The sequence below is a fragment of the Polyodon spathula genome, chromosome 25, assembly GCF_017654505.1.
Source record: "Polyodon spathula isolate WHYD16114869_AA chromosome 25, ASM1765450v1, whole genome shotgun sequence".
NCBI lineage: Eukaryota > Metazoa > Chordata > Actinopteri > Acipenseriformes > Polyodontidae > Polyodon > Polyodon spathula.
The window spans coordinates 18,886,529-18,892,528 of record NC_054558.1 but is presented as its reverse complement, the minus strand read 5'-3'; positions in this window follow the sequence as shown (position 1 = coordinate 18,892,528).

The following is a 6,000-nucleotide window of genomic DNA, read 5'->3' as shown; positions in this document are numbered from 1 at the left end:
TTGGGGACCAATTAAAATGGAAAGAGGAGACAAAACGTACAAGGAAAACAAGCGGCAGCAAATTTAACTAAAGCTTAAACCTGAAACATTTAATCCATCTTGTTTGGCATTTTACCCCAAGAGCAATTACTCAACACCAGACCTCTTATTCCGACAGCCACAAAAAATTAAAAATCATAAAAATCGACCTTAGCCTGGAGCTGCCCATAGAGTAATGCTTTGAGGGAAAAAAGAATTGCCTCAAAACCCGAACTCACTCTCCAAACTGCTTTCTTACTTGGGCTGCCTTAAGCCACGCTGTAGAATTCTTCCAGGGCTCCGTGGCTGCAAATTAAAACAGGAGATAGGGCAGTTCTTACTACTGATGGCCTTCGGTGTCTGTATCACCTGTAGGCCTCTCTCTGATTAACCACCACCAGGGTCCTTTCCACTGTTAAAGCTAGAAGCTATCTTTAACTCCAGTGGCATGTTGTGAATACACAGGGCAGCTATAAAGCCACTGCATGCTCAAGGGACCCTTGGTGGCTGTCTTAGAATCAGTTGCTCATCATCTGGAGCCTCCATTTGACAGGTTGCCTTGCTCTGTGCTGAAGTTTTTTTTTTTCTTTGCTCCAAAGCAAAGCAGATATCACTGTGGCAGAGCATCCAAATGAGTGAAATTTGGGAATATTACTCCTTTCTTTTAAGAGTGAGACTGCTAAAATGTACTTTTTTTTTACCATAAGCTGAATAACCACCTGCTACATGGCTTAAAACACTACCTCTGCCGGAACCCCACAGTTCATTATAGTGTATTCATTTATTACCTTTTCTAATACATGCCTCTCCCTTTGTCATTTTGTCCGTGCTTTGCTACAGCTATGCTATGACTGTAGTTCAGATGATTGATTACTACAGTAGCTTTGTGTTTTTTTTATTTTGTTCACATCACCCGAGCTCAGGAATATTTAATACATAAATCTGCACATTCAGTGGAACTATTCCCTTTTTATGAGCTCACCCCGAAAGGCTAAAGCAATCTATTTTTTTTCTTGAAGATGAAAGGTGTAAGATTTCATCAGAAACCGAGCAAAAGTGGCAGGAAACAGGTAGTTTAAATAAGAAATGACCAAATAAATCGAAGGACAAATAAGCCATACACATCTTGTAAAAGAAGATCGTAATCGCCCCACATTGTTTTTATCACCAGTCTTCATCTGATATTCTGTAATCCAGAATTCCTAACATTGATCTGCCTTCAGAATTCACAGTGGTTTATTAATTTCTATTAAGATACACATGTTGAAAGTATAGGACCACTTCCAAACTGCTCACAAAAGCCCTGCCTTTGACTATGTGTTCCTAATAGTAACATTACCATGCTTTCTAAGCCTTTCCATACTTAGCGAACCATGACATTGTAAGACACTCTTACATTGCTATAAAAGGTAATTTAAAAAAAAAAAAAAAAAAAAAAAAAAAAATGAAAACAAAACAGAGAAAGCATTAAAAATTAGTTTTTGAACCGGAAAACAATCCAACTGTTATTTTTTACAAACTAACCAAAGAGATGGTGTGAGTGTGTGATTATATACAGTACCAGTCAAAAGTTTGAGTACACCTGCTTGAAACCAGGTTTTTCATGATTATCTATGCAACTGTATAAACTTGTCTATAAACACTTAATATTTCATTATATGATACGTGTACTTATATAAGCTAATAATCATCATATGTGAATTGCATTCAAAAATGTAATTTTTAAATAAAAATGTAAATCTTGTCAATTTCAATGAAATGGTCACCCAAAGCAAGGGGATTTCAGTCTGAAGCCCAAGTCAGTTAAAAGTCTGAAATGTGTTTAACAACGGTGTTAGAACACTGGCCTAAGTATAAAAATGTCTTTGTTAGATGTTATCTGAGTTAACTAGCATGTTGCCTAATTAACCTTTTATCACCAATTACTGTTAACAGGTGAGGGTCCATGATTACTATAAATATAGGTAGCATAGGCACAAGTTTGTCATTCCTGAATGTAAGGGAGCAGAAAATGGCGAAATACGCTCAGTTAAGCAAGGAAAAAAGACAGTCTGTAATTACTTTAAGAAATGAAGGTCAATCTTTAAGACAAATCGCAAGAACTTTGCAAGTGTCTGTAACTGCTGTGGCCAAGACCATCAAACGATTTGAAGAAACTGACACTCATGAGGACCGAACAAGGTCAGGCAGGCCAAGGGTGACCTCAGAATCAGATAACAAGTTAATTCGAGTCACAAGTCTGCGAAACCGACGATTAACTGTCCCTGAAGTACAAGCTCAGCTAAATGCTACTAGAAGTACAGATGTTTCAACATCAACTATTTTGAGGAATCCAAGATTTAGAGACAATTTAAAATTTTCTTGAACATTGCTTTGATACTCCTTATGTTTTCATTTTCAAGTATTTTCAGAAATGTTTACATAAAAAAAAACTTGTTTCCAGCAAGTGTACTCAAACTTTTGACTGATTTATATATATAAGAATATAACCTTGCACTGAATTGAAATCATTATTTTGAATCATTGTTAAAATGTTTTTTGTTTGCCTCTGAAACCGACTAATTCCTTAATTTATATATCCACTCCAACCCCTCCAAAGAGGCATTGGCTTTAAAACAAACTCATTCCGATTACTTTCACCTACATCAGCTGTAAATATAAGTATAGATTGTAGGGGGAGGGATGGACGGGAGACAGGGGACGGCTTTACCATTCACGAGTGGAATTTCAAGTAACTCTAATAGTTAGTCCCAATAGTTAGTCTAATAGCATCCCAATAAAAAAATTAAAAAAAAACAAAAAAAAAAACACCATTTGAGACTGCAGAATAAACACTCATCAGCAGCAAAGTAAAAATCCTCTTCAATCAAAATGTTTACTCTACAACCATTGAAGCCCTGTCAAAATAATTACATTGGGATTCTTTGAGAGAAATTTAAATAACAGGACTGGGTTTGAGACCCAGCCAAGCCCTTGTACATGCCTTGAATTATGAACATGAATAATAGAAACTGTCTCGTTAAACAGAGCACTTCGACAAACAGATCACTAAATCGTACACTATTAGGGAATTAGTCAGGGCTTCTGAGGCAAACAAAACCTTTACCAATGATTAAAATAAAAAAAAAAAAAAAAAAAAAAAAACGATTCCAATTGAAGGTTATATTCTGATGTGATAGACATAAATGTACCGGTACGTACGTATGTACACACACAGCTATGGCCAAAAGAATTGCATTACACCTTTCGAATGAACAAATCTTGCTTCAATAAAGTCGAATAAAACCTGATGAATAATGCTACATTAACATACTGAATTACATACTGCTTCGTAGTTTTACATAAATGGTGCTTAACGAATAATGTACTACTATTATGACTTCCAGTAGACTACTGCATTATCATTTTGTAGTTTCTTTGATTACATGATGTTAAATAAAATATAAATTATGTTCACACATTTTTTTCATGATCTCAATCCTAAAATTGTTCCATTGTTTTGTAGAGGCCACCAAAATCAAATTAGGGGATCTTGGATTGAGGGTAAGAAATACAGAATACAATTTCAAAAATGGAAACTAGAGAGGAGTTAAAATATCTGTGAGGTGACAGTTTTATTCTTCAGGGATATGGGTCTTTATGATTACTATACAAAAGAATATTGAAAATGATAAATATGAAGAAAACACCCCCCCCGCCCCCCCACCAAGTACACGGTTTTCCTTTTGTTTACAAGTAGAAGTCCCGGGATGTAATTGACAAGATTGTACTTGAGAAATTGAAAACCCTATAGTTTATCCTCGATTGGAAGATTGGTCCTTTTCCCAGAAGGGTGATTACTGCAGAATGAATGTGGGGTAGCGGGATGTTGGTAAACGATCCTGTGACAATGTACTTTTTTTTCTTTCTTTCAAAAACTACTTTAGGAAATTAGTTCTGAAATCTCATTAGGGTCTCATGTGTGCAGACCATTTTTCATTCACCGTGCCTGTCACTGACCTTTTAACTCTTGTTTGTGCTTCTTCCAGTCACATGCTGAAACCAGGTAACACAAGCAAAAGGATGATGCAACAAGGGCTTATTTTTTTTCTTTGGCCATGCTTGCTTGAAAAATTAAATTTCCGACTATTTGAAAAATGTAATGGCCTTCATTGAAAGCAATTATCTTATTATCAGTTATTTTCTGTAACAGCACACAGGCAACGTGGCTTTAACCGGATTAATAAATAACAGATTACTTTTTGTGCTGAAGTGCCTCTTAGAAAACCTATGATACCCATGGAAGACGTGTGGAAGCCACGTTGCCTAGCCACGTTTCCACGACAATGACAGAGAGGGGCTTGTGGACAAGAATCACAGGATTATTTTCTATGACGTGCATATTGTAAGCTACACAGATGGTAAGCTATCAGCTGATGTAAACATAAATGTGAGCTCCAGCAATTACATATTTCAAGTCAGCCTTGGGCCATATTGAAAAGTAAAAGCAAGTATAAACTAGAAGAGACAAACAAACTAAAAGGCATATACTACTGAAGTAAAACCTGATAATCATGAGCACAATTTGCCTGCTGCAAAATAAGGCAGATCACAGATGCTCATTTAACTGTGGGGCAATTAATTTCATGTAAAAAACTGAACATACTGCATGCACTATATATATAGAGAGAGAGAGAGAGAGAGAGAGAGAGAGAGAGAGAGAGAGAGAGAGAGAGAGAGAGAGAGAGAGAGAGAGAGAGAGTCTGCCACTCTGTTGGGATAGTAAATATTCAGTTTCAATCCTCATTTAAATACATTAGCTTTCATTATTTGTTTTGCTACTTGGCACTTATTTAAAGCTGCTGTCAGGATAGGGTTGCCGTCACTCAAAGGTAATCCTAGTCTGTGGGTCGGCTGCTTTTATATAAATGATCAACTTGTTAGGAATCCGTTTTAATTATTCATGCAGAAAAAAATCTAAAACATTGTAAGATTGTTTGCGTGTCCAAAGGTTTGTCAGTATCAGTGTAGTTTTCTAAACCAAGTCCCACAGGTTATTGCTTACCTGAATGAGAAATGACATGACATTAATCTTTCCAACACAACACTTGCTAGCAGGTAGGGCAAACTCGAAACAAACATATGCATGTAAAGGTACAATAAATATTAACCCCTTTTCAGATAGGTACAAGTGATGGCACAACATATACTGTATGAAATAATAAAAGTTAGTAAAAGTTCTGGTTTATATGTAACTTTCAAATGAAGTTGTTGAACAGGAAACTTTCAAAAACATTTCTAATTTAACTGAGTGTGTACATTATATATATATATATATATATATATATATATATATATATATATATATATATATATATATATATATATATATATATATATCGTATATAGTCTTATTGCAACAATCAGATAAAAAAGATGAACATTCTGGGTTAGACCTGGGGTTGTAATGGTTTGAGAATGCAAGTCAGTCATTGTGCTGCCTAATTAGACGGATTATTTAAAAAGACATTTATTCTTTAGATGCAAATTAGGTTTCAGATAGAAGCAATTGCTTCTGATAGGACTTCTGAAGGCTTATTGTGAGGAAGTGAGACGGGGAAGTATATCTGCATTGCACTTTACTGAAACCCACACTGTAGGTGAAAAATATTTACCTGCGCAACAATAATAATACAATAATAATAACAAATTAGCCTTCAGATTTCTTTTTTTGCAGCATATTCTCCAAGAACAGTTAGTAATCGTTGTAAATAAGGATCCAAGCACAGCACTAATTTGCAGTTTAATTACTAGCCTGATCATTATTATGGGTATGGTGGGCCGAACAAAAAAGTCCGAGTGTTCAGAATTGATGCACTGAAGCCAACAGTTGTAGTGCACTGAGCCACAGTTTAGTATAGAAGAACATTAATTGCAGAACTTGGTATAAAGCAATAGACACTTTCCTAATTGCCCCCAGTGAACGCAGAGATTGGGCTTGAC